The 20,746-nt window shown below is 39.4% G+C and overlaps 1 protein-coding gene and 1 long non-coding RNA gene across 3 annotated transcripts in view; one reads left to right on the plus strand and one right to left on the minus strand.

Moving 5' to 3' along the window:
* DCTN4 (dynactin subunit 4) overlaps positions 1 to 11,115 on the minus strand; it is a 143,554-nt gene extending 132,439 nt beyond the window's left edge. Inside the window, exon 1 of the transcript XR_014055534.1 lies at positions 11,047 to 11,115. The gene's annotated coding sequence lies outside the window, so the exon portion shown is untranslated. The remainder of the gene's footprint in view (positions 1 to 11,046) is intronic.
* Positions 11,116 to 11,202: 87 nt separating this feature from the next.
* Positions 11,203 to 20,045, plus strand: LOC145508697 (uncharacterized). Of its 2 annotated transcripts, none has more exons than XR_014055540.1 (4): positions 11,203 to 11,251; positions 12,571 to 12,621; positions 15,524 to 15,847; positions 18,518 to 20,045. It is a non-coding gene; the product is annotated as an uncharacterized LOC145508697 (long non-coding RNA). The 2 variants fall into 2 exon arrangements; XR_014055541.1 differs by lacking the exon at positions 11,203 to 11,251 and adding an exon at positions 13,394 to 13,469.
* Positions 20,046 to 20,746: the final 701 nt, after the last annotated feature.

A 20,746-nucleotide genomic window follows, 5' to 3' on the forward strand; every position in this document is an offset into this window, starting at 1 on the left:
GAGAGGGGCCTGGTAAAACTCCCTCAGCCTTGAAGTGTCTTTCTTATATGATTAATAGCTTTCTAACAGACATAAAACACCTTGCTAAAAACTAGCAAAGGGGCATTCTTTTTGTCCCCTTTCTGTCTATGTCAGAAGCTCTCCCTATCTCTATTATACTTTAATAAAAGTTTGCTACACAAAAAGCTCCAAGTAGTCAAGCCTTGTTTCTGACCCGGGATTGAAATCCTCTCCTCCGGAGGTCACAAATCCCAGCATAACACACAGCTTGCAGCAGTAACCTTTCAGGAACATATCCAATATTTTATAATAACTTTAAATGACATGTAAGCTGTAAAAACTTTGAATCACTATGCTGTACACCTGAAACTAATACTATCAATGAATTATATTTCGATTTTAAAAAGAGAAAAAAAGATACAGATTAAAATTAGATAAGGGGGACTTACCTGGCAGTCCACTGGTTAAGACTCCATGCTTCCAATTTATGAATTGGAGCAAACTCTGGGAGATGGTGAAGGACCGGGAAACCTAGCATTCTGCAGTCCATGGCATCACAAAGAGTTGAAAACGACTTAAGAGACTGAACAATAACAACAACTCCCAGCTCAGGGGAGATAGGTTTGATCCCTGTTTCAGGAACTAAGATCCCATATGCCACACAATGCAGTGAAAAAAAAATTAGCCAAGGAAAAGAGTCTAGAAGAACCATCAGATGCAGATTTTGTCCTCTCCCCTCCCCGTGGACTGATACAGACAACATTTAATTCTCCTAGCAGCAATGAGAGACAACATGCACAAAGTATTACCAACCCACAAAGTTCACCTGAGCTGGGTGTCCAGAGTTTTTATTCAGGGTCAGTCATTTAGAAAAGGAGTGACATGGCTGACCTTAGTTACTTAGTCTCTGGACTCTCAGATGTCAAACTGATGTCAGGTGTACCAAAGCCCCATGTAAAAAATGAGCTTTTATCAGTCAGTATATTCCAAAAACTTAGAGGTTAACTCCTAGGAGCCTGGCAAGAGTCAAACCTTTCTTTGGAACATGCAGGTTTTAGACAACCCAGGCCTACTGAATTTATCCTTTACTCCAGAGCAGCACATTCTTTCTTGCAATCCAGAAATCGGTGGTGCCTAACAACAACAAGGGTAGCATTAGCAATGACAACACTTACCACGCACCCACTACAGGTGCTATAGATATGAGAGCAACTGAGGATGCAGACACAGGAGAGTTAATCTCAGGTATGGCTAGAGCAGCCTTCATGTACCCAGGAGGAAGTGGAGCCAGCACGTCCATGGCAGGTATTTGTGAAATACACTAAAAAATGTTTAAAATGGCTATAGAAAGGGCTACAAGCCTGGCCTTGTTATGGAGGGCACTTCTAGTATGTCACCAGGAACTGCTGATCTCTCCCCAGGGGGCTGAATGAGTGTGGTGATTATAGAAGTCTCTTGCAGTAGTGACCCCTTCATCCCAAACTCTCAGGGTTAAGGCAACATGAGTGAATGAGTGAACGGCACAGAAATGTTTATAGCTGTAAATGCTTACATTTAACAAGAGGAAAGATTTTAAGTCAACAACCTAGCTATCTCCTAAATATCTGGGAAAAGAAGAACAACCTAAACCCAAAGCTAGCAGAAAGAAGAAAATAATATAGATTAGGGAAAGTTGCCTAAAAAATACAGTACAGGAACTCAATATCATTTCTCTTCCAATTAGAAACTCAGCAGTGTGCACTCAGTCTTAAAACACTTTTCCAGGCAATGAGATATAATTATAGACAAACTAACCTGAAAGAGAAATATTTATTTCATTTTTCTGGTTGAGCCTCGTGTTGAGGTTAGACGAGGCCACCATCTTTTTTAGTTCAGTTACCAGGACTGAAAACTCAGTGGAGAACAGGCCCTTCCCATTTGCTCTGTTATTTTCAGAGTGTGGCTTTAAACTATGTCTTTGGAGGTCTCTCCAGCTTGCTTCAGGTTCTGGGACCATCCTGCATCTTTACATACCAGATGGACAACTCTGGCAACACTGTTCTTGATGAGAACATGTGAGGAACTTCCTGTTCCTGTGAAATGAGAAAGGAATAAGCAGCTCAATTAAGAAATCAGAAAGTGATTTGATTCTACTTTCAGTATTCTGAATATGATGGACTAAATGGAAGGATGGCCCATCTCCTGTAGAATGCTTAAGTCATTCAGTCAAGTCTGACTTTTTGTGACCCCATAGACTGTAGCCCGCCAGGCCCCACTGTTCATGGGGATTCTCCAGACTAGAACGTTAGAGTGGGTTGCCATGCCCTCCTCCAGGGGATCTTCCCAACCCGGGGATCAAACTCAGGTCTTCCACATTGCAGATGAATTCTTTACTGTCTGAGTCATTAGGGAAGCAACAATGAAAAATTTTCTTCAAAATAAATGATAATCCTAAGGAATCAAATATAGAAGAAAAAAGCAAGAACAAGTAATTTTGAAGAATTGAGACAACAAAAATATGAAAGAAAAGAAGATAATAATGAGCTGAGTAAGAATTTATAGTAATTTCAAAAGCACCCTAAAAGTTGGTTGAATGATACAGTTCTAATCAAAAGTCATTACACTACAACAGAAGTCAAACTGTCAAAGCAGAGAAATTATGCATCTTAATGGCAAATTTTACTCATCATTAATTAAGGATACAAGCAAACAGCAACCATAACATGTATCTCTGGAAGGGTCTAAACTACCATATACACCTACAAAAAATAGATTTTTGTTCTAGGATGTATTCTGGTTTCAGAGTTAAGAGATGAGTGTTCACTGTGCGTGATGGACATATGCTGTAAAAATCAGTTCTAGGGAGCCATTTAAGTCTACAGCTTCTTATTTTTATGCATTCCATCAGTCACGCAGAGAAGGAACCTACAAGACTAACTTCTGTTCTCTAAGTTTTGCTGTATAATCAGTAAATTTCAAATTTCTTCACAATAAGCAATGCAAAAATTCGGATACAAAACATTCTCAGATGAAAATTTCTTTGTTTATCTTTGTACTTGGAAATTTACATGGAGGGTTACAGAGTTGCCATTAATTCTTTCCATTTTGCAGGGATCTGCATAAAATGAACTGCAGTATTGAGAGTAGCAGGGAAATGAATCAGCATATGTCAGATCACTCCAGATGCACTCCACAGACACCATACTGTACAAGTTTCACATTGTGGAACTTGGCTTCTTTTAGGTCACTTGGTCAAAGACAATGATATGCTTCTGAGCATGCATGAAATGGATGTTGGGCTCCAATGAGAATGTTTCTGATCCTCACCTTTCTGAGCTATCTTCTGGACTCATAATTCTTCAGAGTTTCAAACTCCTTTTCATACATTTCCTAGCTCTCCGTTTCTGATCCATATTGAGGACCAAAAGGTAATGCAATGCAATCAGGGAAAAAGGCTAAAGGCAGAAAGCGTGAAAGATAAAATGATCTAATTTAGAGCAAATTAGAAATAGAAATGATACAATCAGTTTGCATCTGATGAAATTCAATCATGTTTCAATGTATGCAATACAGCAGACTTCAATGAGGCAGAAAATTATGAACAATGGGGACAAATTAGAGGAAGCATTCAGAGATGCACACATGTGCCAATGGCCCTTGATATCCAAATTTTCAGACTTGGACTATATATACTGTCTTCCCAAAAGAACACTACAAAAAGCTCAAACATACACAAAATTTTATATATTACATAAGTAAGATTAAATTAAAATATAGTAAAGGAAATTAAGAGACAAAATTTTTTAAATCTCTGAAAGGAATATAAAAGCATGATATAAAAGATACAATCAATTTAAAAGATACAATAATGATCAAAAATTTAAAATTTAATATTTATAATTAGCTATGTTAAAAATAACCCATAAAACAATACAAATTACAACTTGTATCAGGTGAAAGCTATATTCCCCTACCATTAAGAAGCTCTTACATATCAATAAAAAAGTGTGAAACTGCAAGTGTTAGTCACTTCATTGTGTCTGACTCTTTGCAACCCCATGGATTGTAGCCCACTAGCCTCCCCTGTCCATGGAATTCTTCAGGCAAGAATACTGGAGTGGGTTGCCATTGCCTTCTCCAGGGGATCTTCCCAACACAAGGACTGAACCCGGGTCTCCTGCATTGCTGGCAGATTCTGTACTCTCTGAGCCACCAGGAAAGCCCATAGATAAAAAGGTGAACATTATATATGAAACTATTATATTTTCCCTCCAAAACCTGTTTCTCCAACAATTATCCCAGACTCAATGAATAGCAGTTTTATCATTCCAGTTAGATTGGGCCAAAAAACATTAAACAATTATGAAACTTCTGTTTCTCTCATGCTCATTTCAGGAAATCCTATTTACTCAACACTCAACAAAATCTACAGAGTATATCTGGGAACAACAGAGTTCAAAATCTTGGTACTTGTTGGATTCAGCATAACTAGAAAGAGTTATCACTTGATATTTCCAGAAAACATCTCCATATTACCATATTTCAAGTTTTTTTTCCATTAGCTGGAGCTTAGAAAACATTTGTGGACTTCGAATCCATATTTATACAACTACAAAAATTCAGTTGGATTGGAGTGAACCTAGTATTCATAATGAACACTAAACTTTGAGAATTATTTGCATAAATGATAATCTCAATTTCACAATAACTAGAAAACAAAAATTACTCCATATTATGATTAATTTGGTTCTTGCTTATGAACTAGATATTCTATCATGGAGCCCATGATATTTGGCTCTTTTCCATAGAGATCTAACTTATGTGTCAAAAGTCATGTAACACTATTCAGATTTTGAATTTAAAATCTGAGGGGACTCAGCATAAGAAACAACATTTGGGACAAAGTAAATCATTCAGGTATGACCTAAGTCAAATCCCTTTTGACTATACAGTGGAAGTGAGAAATAGATTTAACGGACTAGACCTGATAGAGTGCCTGATGAACTATGGATGGAGGTTGATGACATTGTACAGGAGACAGGAATCAAGACCATCCCCAAGAAAAAGAAATGCAAAAAAGCAAAATGGCTGTCTGAGGAGGCCTTACAAATAGCTGTGAAAAGAAGGGAAGCGAAAAGCAAAGGAGAAAAGGAAAGATATACCCATTTGAAGGCACAGTTCCAAAGAATAGCAAGGAGAGATAAGAAAGCCTTCCTCAGGATCAATGCAAAGAAATAGAGGAAAACAATAGAATGGGAAAGACTAGATATCTCTTCAGGAAATTAGAGATAGCAAGGGAACATTTCAGGCAAAGATGGGCTCAATAAAGGACAGAAATTGAATGGAGCTAAAAGAAGCAGAAGATATTAAGAAGAGGTGGTAAGAATACACAGAAGAACTGTACAAAAAAGATCTTCACAACCCAGATAACCACGATGGTGTGACCACTCACCTAGAGCCAGACATCCTGGAATGTCAAGTCAAGTGGGCCTTAGGAAGCATCACTACCAACAAAGCTAGTGGAGGTGATGGAATTCCAGTTGAGCTATTTCAAATCCTGAAAGATGATGCTGTGAAAGTGCTGCACTCAATATGCCAGCAAATCTGGAAAACTCAGCAGTGGCCACAGGACTGGAAAAGGTCAGTTTTCATTCCAATCCCAAAGAAAGGCATTGCCAAAGAATGCTCAAACTACCACACAATTGCACTCATCTCACACACTAGTAAAGTAGTGCTTAAAAGTCTCCAAGCCAGGCTTCAGCAATATGTGAACCGTGAACTTCCAAATGTTCAAGCTGGTTTTAGAAAAGGAGAGGAACCAGAGATCAAATTGCCAACATCCGCTGGTTCATCGAAAAAGCAAGAGAGTTCCAGAAAAACATCTATTTCTGCTTTATTGACTATGCCAAAGCCTTTGACTGTGTGGATCACCACAAACTGTAGAAAATTCTGAAAGAGATGGGCATACCAGACCACCTGACATGCCTCTTGAGAAACCTGTATGCAGGTAAGGAAGCAACAGTTAGAACTGGACACGGAACAACAGACTGGTTCCAAAAAGGAAAAGGATTACATGAAGGCTGTATATTGTCACCTTGCTTATTTAACTTATATGCAGAGTACATCATGAGAAACGCTGGGCTGGAGGAAGCAGAAGCTGGAATCAAGATTGCTGGGAGAAATATCAATAACCTCAGATATGCAGATGACACCACCCTTATGGCAGAAAGGGAAGAAGAACTAAAGAGTCTCTTGATGAAAGTGAAAGAGGAGAGTGGAAAAAGTTGGCTTAAAGCTCAACATTCAGAAAACAAAGATCACGGCATCCGGTCCCATCACTTCATGGCAAATAGATGGGGAAACAGTGGCTGACTTTATTTTTCTGGACTCCAAAATCCCTGCAGATGGTGACTGAAGCCATGAAATTAAAAGACGCTTACTCCTTGGAAGGAAACTTATGACCAATCTAGACATCATGTTAAAAAGCAGAGATACTACTTTGCCAACAAAGGTCCGTCTAGTCAAGGCCATGGTTTTTCCAGTGGTCATGTATGGATGTGAGAGCTGGACTATAAAGAAAACTGAGCACAGAAGAATTGATGCTTTTGAACTGTGGTGTTGGAGAAGACTCTTGAGAGTCCCTTGGATTGTAAGGAGATCCAACCATTTCATCCTAAAGGAAATCAGTCCTGGGTGTTCACTGGAAGGACTGATGTTGAAGCTGAAACTCCAATACTTTGGCCACCTGATGCGAAAAGCTGACTCATTTGAAAAGACCCCGATGCCTGGAAAGATTGAGGGCAGGAAGAGAAGGGGACGAAAGAGGATGAGATGGCTGGATGGCATCACCGACTCAATGGACATGGGTTTGGGTGGACTCCGGGAGTTGGTGATGGACAGGGATGCCTGGCGTGCTGCGGTTCATGGGGTCGCAACGAGTCAGACACAACTGAGCGACTGAACTGAATTGAAATCATTCAACTGGGATGAATCATATATATCTATATATAATTATATAATTACAGTGAGTTAATAAGCATTAATTAGAGAATTGCATTTAAAATGTTTATCCCATACAAATACTTTCAAAATAAAGCAAAACATATTAAAAAAATTAAAATATAGAAGAAAGAGTTGTCAAGTAGGTCACTTATACTGTTATTTAATTTTTCTTGCCAGTCTTTAACCTCAAGTCACATGCTTATTATAATTTTTGAGAGCTTTGATGTTTCTCAAAGCATTCAGTCCAGTATCTTAATAATGGCAATGACAACTAAGAACTTATCTAGACTTTTCTCTACAGACTCTGTCAGTTGAGTGAAATATAAAACAAATCCTCTCATGATCCCACTCCCTGGGATATGGCTGCCAGTATCACAATAGCCACTACATTCAGAGGCCAGCATCAGCAAGTCTGATTCACAGAGATTTCTGGCTAATAATGGGGGAAGACCCCAAAGAAGTTATAAATTAACCTATCAAAATTACTGGGTGATTTAGTCTTTACATAGTTGCTGCTATTTTATTATAGAATCCATCTCATTTCTGACAATCTCAACTAATGTTCACTCTTACAATATTATCTCTAAGCTCCCAAGCCAACCTTTTCTCTAACAACCACCTTTTCAGCTATAGGCAATCCTAGGTCATCTTCTCTGCCTCTACAGAATATGTAATATTAAGTTAACATTTAATACACTTAATGGGCTTCCCGATCAGCTCGAATGGTAAAGAATCTGCTTGCAATGTGGGAGACCTGGGTTCAATCCCTGGGTCAGGAAGATTCCCTGGAGAAGGACATGGCAACCCACTCCAGTATTCTTGCCTGCAGAATTCCATGGACACAGGAGCCAGGTGGGCTACAGTCCATGGAGTTGCAAAGAGTCAGACACCACTGAGTAACACTTTCACGTTCACTTTCAATACCCTAAATAGCTGCAGCTACCTAAATCCTTTTCCCCAGCACAGAATGAAGAAATTCTTATTCAAGTAATTCAGCAGAATTGACAGAACTGTTCTAAGTTTGGGGGACTTTTCCAAGAATAGGAATGAGAGAGTGACTTAGAGTACTAGGATCAAAACCAGGGTAACAATAACTGCTGGAGAGAATGTGTAGATAGGGAACCCTCTTGCAGTGTTGGTGGAATGTAAATTAATATAGCCACTATGGAGAATAGTATGGAGATTCCTTGCTAACTCAAGAATAAAACTACCATATGATCCAGCAATCCCACTACTGGGCATATACTCTGAGAAAACAATAATTAAAAAAGGCACTTGTACCCAATGATCATTGCAGCACTATTTAAAATAGCCAGGACATGAAAGCAACACAGATGCCCATCGATAGATGAAGATAAAGATGATGTGGTACATGCATACAATGGAATATTACTCAGCCATAAAAGGAACACATTTGAGGCAGTTCTAGTGATGTGGATGCACCTAGAGTCTGTTATACAGAATGAAGGAAATCAGAGAAAAATAACAACTGTGTATTAACACACATATATGGAATCTAGAAAAATGGTACTGATGAACCTATTTGCAAGACAGGAATAGAGATGTAGATAAAAGAGAACAGAGGGCTTCCCTGATAGCTCAGTTGGTAAAGAATCCGCCTGCAATGAAGGAGACCCTGGTTTGATTCCTGGGTCGGGAAGATCTGCTGGAGAAGGGATAGGCTACCCACTCCAGTATTCTTGGGTTTGCCTTGTGGCTCAGCTGGTAAAGAATCCACCTGCAATGAGGGAGACCTGGGTTCGATCCCTGGGTTGGGAAGATATTCTGGAGAAGGGAAAGCCTCCAGTATTCTGGCCTGGAGAATTCCATGGACTGTAATAGTCCATGGGGTCACAAAGAGTCGGACACGACTGAGCCACTTTCACCTCACTTAAGAGAACAGACTTGTAGACACAGTAGGGGAAAGAGAGGGTAGGACGAATTGAGAGAGTAGCACTGAAACATATACATTACCATATGTAAATAGATAGATAGTAGAAAGTTGCTATATAACACAGGGAGTTCAACCTGGTGCTCTGTGATAACTCAGAGTGGTGGGAGGGGGTGGGAGATGGAAGGGAGGTTCAAGAGGGAGGAGATATATGTATACTTATGGCTGATTCCCACTGTTGTATGGCAGAAATCAACACAATATTGTAAAAAAATTATCCTCCAATTAAATTAAAAAAAAAAGGGTAGTAGGAATTCTTGTTATTTTCCTTCAAATAACACAAAAGAAGAGCTGATATACAACTGTAGTGTGTTCTAGGCATAATATCAAATTTTAGGATTTTCTTAAAAGTATGCAATTTTATAAAGTGCCTCAACATATAAATCTACCGAAAGAATACTAAAACAAAATATATATGCTCTACAAATGAAAAATTTTATTTTATTTTTAACTAGTTTATTAATTTTTTTAACTTTACAATATTGTATTGGTTTTGCCATACATTGACATGAATCCACCATGGGTGTACATGTGTTCCCCTTCCAGAACCCCCCTCCCACCTCCCTCCCCATCCCATCCTTCCGCGTCATCCCGGTGCACCAGCCCGGAGCACCCTGTATCATGCATCGAACCTGGACTCGCGATTCGTTTCACATATGATAATTTACATGCTTCAACGGCATTCTCCCATATCATCCCACCCTTGCCCTCTCCCATAGAGTCCATAATACTGTTCTATATATCTGTGTCTCTTTTGCTGTCTCGGATACAGGACTATCTTTACCGATTTACTAAATTCCATATATATGTGTTAGTATACTGTATTGGTGTTTTTCTTTCTGGCTTACTTCACTCTGTATAATAGGCTCCAGTTTCATCCACCTCATTTACAAAATAAAAACAATTGAGTAAATAGGTGTGTGTGATATATTACATAATCTTAGGTTCCATTGCAAAATGGTAACATGGGTACCCTTTTTCAAAACTCAAAAAGATTACTGAAAATACTAAAATATAAAGATTTTACCTTTAAAATGTTTATTACTTAGAAAATATAATAGAGGTAATAATGATATATAAGAACAAATTTTTAGGCTGTAAAAACTATTTAGGCATTATAATTTATATAAAATCATGAATAAAATACTATACTCTTGTGACTTCTTGATTGATCATTGATTTTTTGGCTTACCTTTCTGCAAATTTATTAGGTCATCACAGTTTATAGCTTTAGCAACTTTACTTTTATATGGGTATAACTGAAAGCAATATGAGGTAGTTTTAGTAAATGTAAGATTGTACCTAATTTTTTAAAGTATTTAACTTTGAAAAGAATCTTTCTGCTACTGGAACTGTTACTGGAACTATGAGGAGTATTTTATAGGTGGTGACAACCCTGGAACATATTTCTGATAAGCTATTTTGAAGTATAAACTATAGTTCATGTAAAACTGTTAAGTCTGACATAACACTTTCTGGAAAGATTTAACTCTTTATACAAGTGAGTTTCTTGTCTGAATTTCAAGGTTATGCAATGGCAATTTAATGAACTACAAGGAAAACTTAACTTTCAAGGTGCCTTCTAAATAATAGGTTTATGCAAAGTTTCATATAAAAATAGTGTTTTTTTCTGTTAAATTGTTCTATCTTTAAGCCTATGGGTACTTGCTTTGTAATGACTCAGCAATTTCCAAAACCAGAATAATACTAATAACTTTCTGATATGTTTTATTGCAATGTCCATATATATGATATTATTTTATAATAATTTACTGACAAAGTTTACAGGCTGGGCATCTGCAGTACCTGTCCCAGTGCTCAGCACCAAGAGTTAATAATTTCAAACACTTAGGGATGAGGTCTGGAAGCAAGCAGCCTACCACCCAGGTCCTTGTGTTGTCCCATTTGAAATCTGTGCCCCCATACTCTCTTGGGGCTGTGCCCACTGCTGCTTTTGCTGCTGCTTTGGGGCCTCCCATCTTAGGGCCCCTGTACACATACAGACACAAGCACTAGGCCAGGTGCTCAGGGACTGTGTACCTGCCTTGCTCACTGGCTGAAATCAGCACCACCATTTATTGCTGCTCGTGACTTCGTGGATTAGTTGGGCTCACCTGAATAGTTTTTCTCTGTATGGTGTGAACTGTGGCTGCAGTCATCGTAAGGCTCAACTGGTTTGGAATATCCAAGATGGCTCACCGGAGGTTCAACTGATTTGGAATATCCCCAATCGTGGCAGTTGGTCTATGCTGTTGGCTGGAATTTCAGGTGAGGCTGCCATTTGGAGCCCTTCGCTTCTCCTCCATGCAGCCTCTCCAGGTGGCTCATGTAGGGTTCCTTAAAAGTACTGTAGTTTCAGGATAATCATACACCTTCCTTATGGTGGCTGGACCCTGGCAGTACACAATTGGAAGCTGTCAGGACTTTTTAAGGCTTAGGACAGGAATTGGTCCAAATGTACTTCTGTAGCATTCTACTATTTAAACAAGTCACAAGACCAGTTTAAATTCAAGAGGAAGGGACTAAATGAGGCACACTCTAGGGGCTGTTCATTAGTGGCTATTAGTGTAAGAGAAAACCACAGCCAACCAGTCTTTCTCTTTCAAAATGGGGAATGTTCACTGTAGTTATTCTGTCTCTGTTCTTTCATTAAATGCTGGATTAGGGAGGCAGGTATGCTGTAATTTTTAGTTTACAGGTCTCTGAATTAAGAGAAGGTGTATCTGAAATTTACATAGAAACTATGATGAAATCTTGAACCTTCAGCCTTAGGCCAAAATGATGGAAATTTTGGTTGCCTCCTTTTGGGAGGGGGTGAGGATATTTTGCATGCTAAGTTAAAGGAGGTAATACTTGTGGCCATACAAGTGGACCAGGCAAACTTAATTATTTTTCAAAAATATTTTCTATCTTAGCAGAGCCTTTGAACATTGCTATATTATGACTATTATTACATTAAAAATTACCAAAACCTCGTAGTTTTTAAAAAAAATACAGGTTTGCTATTTCACAGATTTTGTAGCTCAGAAGTCCAGGAACAATTTAACTGGGTCCTTTGCTTCAGTGTTTCTCATAGATTGTAATGAAGTTGTCAGTCAAGGCTGGGGTTCATTGAATGTTCAACTAGACAAGGATGTACTTCCAAGTTTACTCAAGTTATTGGCAGAATTCAGTTTTTCACCAGTTTTCTTCCTTGTTGCTGTCAGTTCCCTGTCATGTGGCACTCTCTCCACAGTGCAGCTCTCAACACGAGCAGAGTACTTCATCAAAATTAACAAGGAAGAACATCTACTAGTAGGAGATTTTCATCTTTGTTACATAATAACAGAAGTGACACCCTGTCACCTTTGCCATAGTCTATATGTTAGAGGCAAGTCACAGATCCTGTGACCACACTCAAGGGAATTGCACAAAGGGTGACCATATAGGTGTTGGTATAAATGGGGACTGTCTTCAAGTCTGTCTGCCACATGAGGTCCCTCACTGAGGGATAATTAGACTTTTGTACCATACGTTTAAGACCTAAACATATGACTTATTTCAGCTAATGGAGGTGAATCATGTGCTCCTTTGAAGAAGGTCTTTAACAATCATCATCTTTTACCACTTTCTCTTTTTTTCCTTCCCTCTAAAACTAGCAATATCCCAGATAACCCATCAACCTGAGCCCTGGAGCTGATGCCCTCTAGGTATGTAAACGGAATAAGAAATAAACTCTTTGTTGCAAGTCATAAAGATTTTGGGGGCGGTGTTTATCTGCAACATAACTTAGCTGAAGCTGACTGACACAGCTGATCCAAGAGGGACATCCCAGGGGTGAAGCATCCTCTGGCTAGCAACAGGGGAGAGCTACTTCTCAAAACCAGTGGGGATGTGGGAAGTGGGGGAGGGGCAGAAAGGGTGAACACATTGTCCTACTCTCTGACCTTGGACTGAGGCTGCCCCTTGACAGAAAAGGACTGAAAGTCAGAGCCTAGCAAATGCTAAATAACCCTTCTGGGACAGATGAAGGAAGGAAGAACAATTTATGGGGGAGCTGAGAGGAAATGACCAGAGAGGAAAACGGAAAATCAAAGAGTGGTGGGATGGAAAAGAGGGGTAGTGGAATGAATATGCAATCACACTGAAAGACTCTTCTCAGAGTTGTATTAATTTAAGGTTAGTGTCTATCAGATTTGGAAAATAGACTCTTACATGTGACACAGAGAGAGATATAATTGCCATGAAACAAGAGCATGGTGATATGATGTATTGAAATGACTAGTCAATAGAAAGAAAAGTTGTAGAAAGGAGTTCTAGGCCACCTTTTAAAAAAGTTTGGGAAGAGATGCAATGATTACCCTTGGATAGTTCTAAGACTAGAGAGAAAAATAAAATGATTGGTTTGCAGACAATTTTGTGTGTTAGAAGATGCAACATGAATGAATTCCATTCCTGAACACCTCTATTTTTTTCTTGAAGAAACAAAGCAGGTCATCTGCTGGATAAAGTAGAAATAATGTCTTAGAACTTAAATTGAAGAGCAAGTATGATCAAAGTAAGTTACTGTGACATGTGGAAAGTTAGGAAGGCATACTCAAGAAACGTGATGCCGGAATATAAAATGACAAATGTGGAGCAGTAGGGTAAAAGATAGTATTTGGAAGGTAGCCACAAGAGTGGGAAGCTGAAGGTGAATTGAGACAAAGACCATTGAAACTGAGCAGAAAGATAAGGATTCAGATTCACTTTCAACAACACTGATATTAGTAATGCTAGTATTATTAATAATATCAAATACTACTGGATGCTGGCTCTGATGCCAGGCACTATGCAAAGAGATTAACATTTATTATTTAAATCTTCATAATGTCTATAAAATTAATATTATCCCCATTTTACAAATAGTGATAGTGAAAGTAGCTCAGTCATGCCTGACTCTTTGCAACCCCATGGACTATGCAGTCCACGGAATTCTCCAGGCCAGAATATTGGAGGTGGATAGTCTTTCCCTTCTCCAGGGGATCTTCCCAATCCAGGTAGTAAACCCAGGTCTCCCACATTACAGATGATTTTACAAATGAAGACACTGAAATTCAGAGATGTGACATAATTTACCCAAAGTCATAAAGATAGAAAATAAATGAACTGGGATTTGATGACAAGTCTGTTTGATTGTAAAGCCTAGATATGAAGTGTTAACACTATCCTTCTTTCTAATATTAGCTTATTTTGGGTGAAATGGGTCTACTGGGCTAGTTTAGGAATGACAGAAAACTTGTCGGTGGAAATAATGCAAATATAAATATTAATTTTATAGACATTATGAAGACTTAGATAATAAATGTTAATCTCTTTGCATAGTGCCTGGCATCAGAGCCAGCATTCAGTAGTATTTGATATTAATAACTAGCATTACTAATATCAGTGTTGTTGAAAGTGAATCTGAATCCTTATCTTTCTGCTCACTTTCAATGATCTTTGTCTCAATTCACCTTCAGCTTCCCACTCTTGTGGCTACCTTCCAAATACTATCTTTTACCCTACTGCTCCACACTTGTCATTTTATATTCTGCTTTCAGGACTTTCTTTAAACTCTCTTGCATTGCATGTCTGTTGGTGATAAATTATTTCAGCTTTTGTAGTTCTGAAGACATTTTCATTTAACCTTTGTTTTTAAAATGTATTTCTAATGGGCCAAGAATTCTAGATGGACAGTTTTCTTTTTTTTTTAGTAATGTAAAGCAGTTACTCCACTGTCTCCTGGTTTGGAATTCTAGATGGACGGTTTTCTTTTTTTTTTAGTAATGTAAAGCAGTTACTCCACTGTCTCCTGGTTTGCATTATTTCCACTGACAAGTTTTCTGTCATTCCTGAACTTGCTCACCAGGACATAACACATTTTTATTCTCTTTCACAGTCATTCTGCCTATATATCCAATGTTCTTTTCTCTCTTTTGAATACACCTAAGTTAGTTCTTATTGCCAGTCATGCAAGATTGATAAAACAACCCAACACTAAGAAGCCATTCAAAGAAAGCATTTCTATTATTTCCAAACTCATCCAGTTGTATATATTAAATATGTACAGCTTTTTTTTTAGTCATACACAAATAAACTGGTCTTAGGAGAAAAACACTATTTTTCATTTCTCTTTTGCAAAGAAATAATATCTCATTAATACTCACCCTAGATCATATCAAGGGGGGGAGTATCAAGAAAGACAGGATATAAGGGAAGAGAAATTAAATGTAGTGATGGCAACTTTTATGCTACTTATAAGGTAAATAACAGTTGACCTTATTTAATAAAACTGTCATTTTGGGAGTAGTCACACTATCAACACTATTTTACAAATAAAGAAAGCTAGACCCTGAAAGATTGAATGATCTATTCAGGGTACACACTCAGTGACTTGCAGAGCTATGATTTGAACCCAGCTGTGCTGATGGAAACACTTAAGCCTATAACTTCTCCAAAGGCCACTGTGGGCTCTAAGGACAGGTAATGTGTTCACAAGTCACTGCTACCAGATCCCCTGATTCACAGACACCCTCTGCCCTGCTCACCCTTTGCCGTATTCATCTTCCTAATTCTCTTATTTTCTCATAGCCCCTGTCTGGTCTAAGAAAAGAACTCCTATCACCTGCATGAGTGTTGTCAAGGATCTTGATTCCCCTCAAGGAGTCTGAAGGGTCAAGTTTCAACCAAATATTCAATACAGAGAAAAGGACTAACGAGGACTTTGTACAAGTGCAGCAACAACCACATGTAAAGTAACAAGCTGGACCAGCTGGAGACAGGACACTGCTACTCATTTAACCTCTCCTGGCCTCAGTTTCCTCTGGGTCTTCTGAGAAATGCAGAAGAAAACAATGCACCCTAATTTGTTGGGGGTTCAAACCTGTCTCTGTGCTTTAACATTTGTGACCCTAGGCAAGTCCCTCCTCTCAGAGTCTCATGCCTTTGCACACTGTTCTGAGCCACAAGTGAAAGGTATCAGGAGTACATTTGAAATTCCTGTGCAAAGTGCTAAATGGATATAAGTGGTCATCCAATTGTACTGATTTGGACTGTTGATCCATACTGCCATGATATTTTACATGACACAGTCTGGTGGTAAAGAATGTGACTGGAGCCAAAGTTCCCAGCTTGGATGCTGGCTCTGCTACTTGCTATCAGTGTAGCCTTGGCAAATTACATACATTATATGCTCCCTAGTTTCTTTTTATTTAACAAGGGGACAATAATAGTATTTAAATCATAGAATTGAGAATTACATGAGTAAGTACACATGAAAGGCATAAAAGTGTTCCTGGAAAAAGCAACCAATTATATATAGGTATTTATTATATATAAATATAATTTTATATAAATAAATGTATTTATTTACATGAAATTTATATAAACCAATATAACATATATAATATGCTGGAAACTTGTCGGCAATAAATGGAAAAACTAGGATGATATAGGGGGTCATGATGAGACCTGCTAGGCTGGGTAGCGGAAGATGAAGATGGGGTTCACCTTCCTGATTTTCTCTTCTCCCACACTCCAGAACCCTTTGTGATTGTTCCGTAGCTCTGTGATGTAGGTCTGGAAGTCCAGACCAGAGTGGGTATTCTCTGTGTTCAGCTTCCTGGGGTAGAAGTGCATTTTAGGTGAAAGAAAACTTTGGCTAGTTGCTTCTGCATTTTATTGAGTCCTGGTGCATTGGTTCCATCCTTTACTTTTGCACAAAGTCGGGGTCTCCTTTCTGTCTTGATACTGCATCCAGTGGTGTACATAATTACCAATGTTTGAAAAAAAAATAGACATTTGTCAGGTAAGGTAACTCTAGGCTCAGTCCACAATAGGGACTGACTTGACTATTATTTTTCCTTTTCCTATTCCACTATTCTAAATCAATTATTGGAATGGAGAGATAACAGGAATGGGAATTCTCAGGAGAGATTAATATATATCATTTGACTAACAAGACTGGTTGGGTAGACAAGAGATATAGTGGAGACTAGGGCTTCTATCCAAAGTTCACAGACCATCTACTTATATGCGATAACTGTGATTCATGGGCCATGGATTGGTTCCTAAAGAGAGTTCAGGGCATCTGAAGAGAACAGGCCTTCAATGCTTATTCAGCAGCTGCCTTCCTATTATAAGTGTTACCTGGCCAAGCCTCTCCCTTGTTTTTGGGCTGACTCAGAGAGCAATGTTGAGCCTCTAAAAGCCTCTAATACAGATTCTACTCATGAAGAAGAATCCTACAGAATGGAGCACACACATTCCAGAAAATGTGAGTTTCTGTGCCCCTTTACAGTAGAGGACTACTATCTGAAATATCAATTGAGAGCTAAAGGCAGTAAGTCATTCTTTGAGTTTGACAGAAGAATCAGTTGAAAATACACACCTATGTATGCCTTATGATTTTCTCACTAACCTTTCGACATTAAGTCTTAATTCTTAGGACTCTCAGGGCAAATTTTGAAATAGTCTTTTCTCAGCTGAACATTCTACAAAGCTCCTATAAGATCTCTTTCTGCTCCTTTCAATATGGAAACAGTACAGAACTCAATTTTTATCAATATAGAATGTCACTGTACTCATTAATGAATGTCTGCTGCTTGCTTAGAATTGGAAGTATAAGAAATGGGTCCCCTTTTTCATTTTTTCCCTTGTCTTTCACATCAACTCAGTGGCAGGAGGAGAAAGTGGGAACTTAAAAAGCTAAGGTTTTGCTATTCAACACAGGCCTCTCCAAGGGATATCCTTTTTGCTCCTTTCATGAGATCTCAGGTCTACAATTGTGGGGACATCAGTTCCTAAAGCCAGCCCTCAAAAAGATAGCCCCCTGAGGAGAGCATATTGACAGTAAATCAGAATCCGGCACACTTCTGATCCCTTCTCTCTCCTCCACAGGAATTTCAGTGGAGTGGGCAGTGGGTTGTGCCCATGGGGTGGTGGTGTGAGATGGCAGAAGCAGTGTAGGTTGTTTTGGAGGCAACATTTTGGGATCTGACTTTGTACAAGTTGTTAACTTTCATGATATTCAGCCTCATTCCTTGAGAGAGCATCTGGCTTGCCACCCTCACAGGAATGTTGTGATCGTCAGTTTGGGATCAATGTGCATGGAAGCACTTTGTAAATGACACAGCACTGCACCTATGTCTGCCTTATGATTTTCTCATTGACCTTTTGACATTACATCTTAATTCCTGGGGCTCTTGGCAAATTTTGAAATAGTCTTTTCTCAGTTGAACATTCTACAAAGCTTCCTATAAGATCCCTTGCTTCTTCTTTCAACCAACAGGCTATTTTCCTAACTTGAGAGCTTTCCTTAAAGGCACCAATTTTTTCTTTGGAAAAAATTAATCTCTTATTTTTCCATATATCCTTCTTTCTGGCTTGTTTCTGGAAATTCCAGGACTCCATAGGAATCGGGATGGCACAAAAAGGGGACATATGGAGAATGGAAAGTGAAAGGAAACCTTGGGTTGAGATAAGGGAACCAGGAAATGTGTAGAAACATGCCATTTGCCAGGTCTGCTAGGCCAGCCTGTCCCCATTCTGCTCCTGGATGCTATTTTTACCTCTTGTCTCTTACAGGCACCTGCTCAAGCTCTTTTGATGTGGCTTTTTAGAGCAGTCAGAGCAAGATCCTGCCCTGAGGAGTGTAAGAGAGCTACTGCAGAAGAAGATATACTCGGTTGCAGAAGGATCTGGGACAAGTGCTGTTCTGACTCTGTCTCTTCTGGGACTCACTGAGTCATCACTCTCTCTGGCCTCCAGCTTCCCACTGGACTGAACTGCCCTCTCGGTTTCCTTGTTTTCACCATCAACACTGGGTGCCCAACTTCCATCAGAGCTCCATTTCGCACTGAATCCAACAATATCGAGGGACCTTCTTTCACACCACCTCTTCCCTTTTCCCTCCTACCCCCAAAAAACACTCAGATCCTGGACCCTATTTCACAACTAGACCCCTTTTGCCTCTGCACCCTAACTCCTCACCTGACCCCACACTTCTGAAGAGACCTTTCCCTCTTCAGGCATCTATATTTCAAAGGCTGACTATATAGCTAAAGCTGCAAGCCCCTTGAAGGAAACCCTTAAGCAGATCAAGGAGAAGAAAAATTTCATCTCCTGCAAGCTTACCTGTGGGTGAAAGAGGGCCAGATGGCCACACAGTCATCCCCCTAAGGTTTTGCTCCTAGGCTCAGGCTGGGGAGGGGATCAAACAGGACAAGAATCTATCACCAACTTAAGAGAGAGAAGATCCTAAATACCATAGGAAACCCTTAGCTAGAGAAAAGCAAAAAGGGAATGCAGAATTGGAGACCTCAAAGAGGACAGCCTCTGTGCAGGACAGTCTTATAGCAGGGACTCCTAGTAACAAGTCATCCTACTACCTACCATAAGGCTGACAAAAGAGTACTTAGAAAATAGGAATAGACAGGTGTTCCAGGGGGTTTATCCACTGAATAGAAGACAGATTCATGGCACAAAACCAAGACACTGTCAACTTCTGTGAAGAGTTCAGATTCACTAGAAATCAGAACTGCATCTATGGGCAAAGGGGATATTGAAACTCAGAAGAAAAGTCAGCCACTGGCTAGACCCTAAAGAAAAAATGAGATTGGGTACAGAATTAATCAAGGAAACAAAGTCTGCCTGGGTAACTCAAGGCCCAGGCTGAGTTCAAAGAGATACTCTCCTGTGATTACAAAGATCCCTACATCACTGTGCAAAAGAAAAGGATGAGGAACACAGCCTGACCCCTTCAAGTAGACTCTTACGTTGCTAAATGCTCTGAACAATAGGCAGGTCACAGAATCATAAAACTCATGAAAATTGTAAGTTTCCAGAATGAGCTACTGTGTTTGAACGTTGGTCAGGGAGCCTGGACCAAGGATGCCAAGTCCAACAGACAATCCTCATACTTGCCCCAGGATCTGTCTCTGGGGGAGGGTATTTCTTCTAGTCAGTCATAAAGTCCTTCTCTATTCCCTTTCTGTTGCCAGCAAAATTTCTCTCAAATGCTTCTATACAATCAGAGAAAATCAGCTAGTTCTGTCACTACTGAAGAGATTGTGCTCAGTTTTCCATAGTCTCAAATATATTTATTCTAAAAGGAGAATGGTGTCCTTTGTCTCTGCTGCATTTGTGAGAAGTTTAGAGTATCCCAAGAACTGGAGCTTAGAGAAAAGCAAGCAGTCAGTTTTTCTCTCTGACTGAGAGCTGGCTTAACTTCTTGAAGCTAATGAGAGTTAGGGAGGGCCAGTGACAGTGGCATGGTACCCACTACCATCTCAAGTTGCTACATTTATCTCTCTGAAGATACCCTGCTTAATACTTATTATAATACTACCTTTATTAAAAAAAATTCAGAAGCTTTGAAAAAGAGAAAACACATTAATTCTATGCCCAAGAGCTGGACTTAGCTCTCTCCCTGTTCCATCATTATTTTGAACTGTATACTACCATCGTTGGAATGGCTGGGGTTACATAGGCATCAAAAAGGGCCAACATTTCCTACTGAACCTCCAGGAATAATAAGCAACAAACTTCACATGCTCCCAAAATGGAACTGGAGTTTGGGAGTCCTAAGTTTAGAATGGTAAGGAAGAATTCTCCATGACCACGAATACTTGGGTGGAGAATAGCTTCCACCTGTATCCCCAGAACTCCTTATATTCCTGATGTAGGCTACGGCTTCCCTGGTGGCTCAGAGGTTAAAGAATCTGCCCTCAATGTGGGAGACTCGGATTCAATCTCTGGGTCAGGAAGATGCCCTAGAGAAGGGAATGGCTACCCACTCCAGTATTTTTGCCTGGA

The sequence above is a fragment of the Giraffa tippelskirchi genome, chromosome 6 (genome assembly GCF_054371585.1).
Source record: "Giraffa tippelskirchi isolate mGirTip1 chromosome 6, T2T-mGirTip1v1.2.pri, whole genome shotgun sequence".
In the NCBI taxonomy this organism is placed as follows: domain Eukaryota; kingdom Metazoa; phylum Chordata; class Mammalia; order Artiodactyla; family Giraffidae; genus Giraffa; species Giraffa tippelskirchi.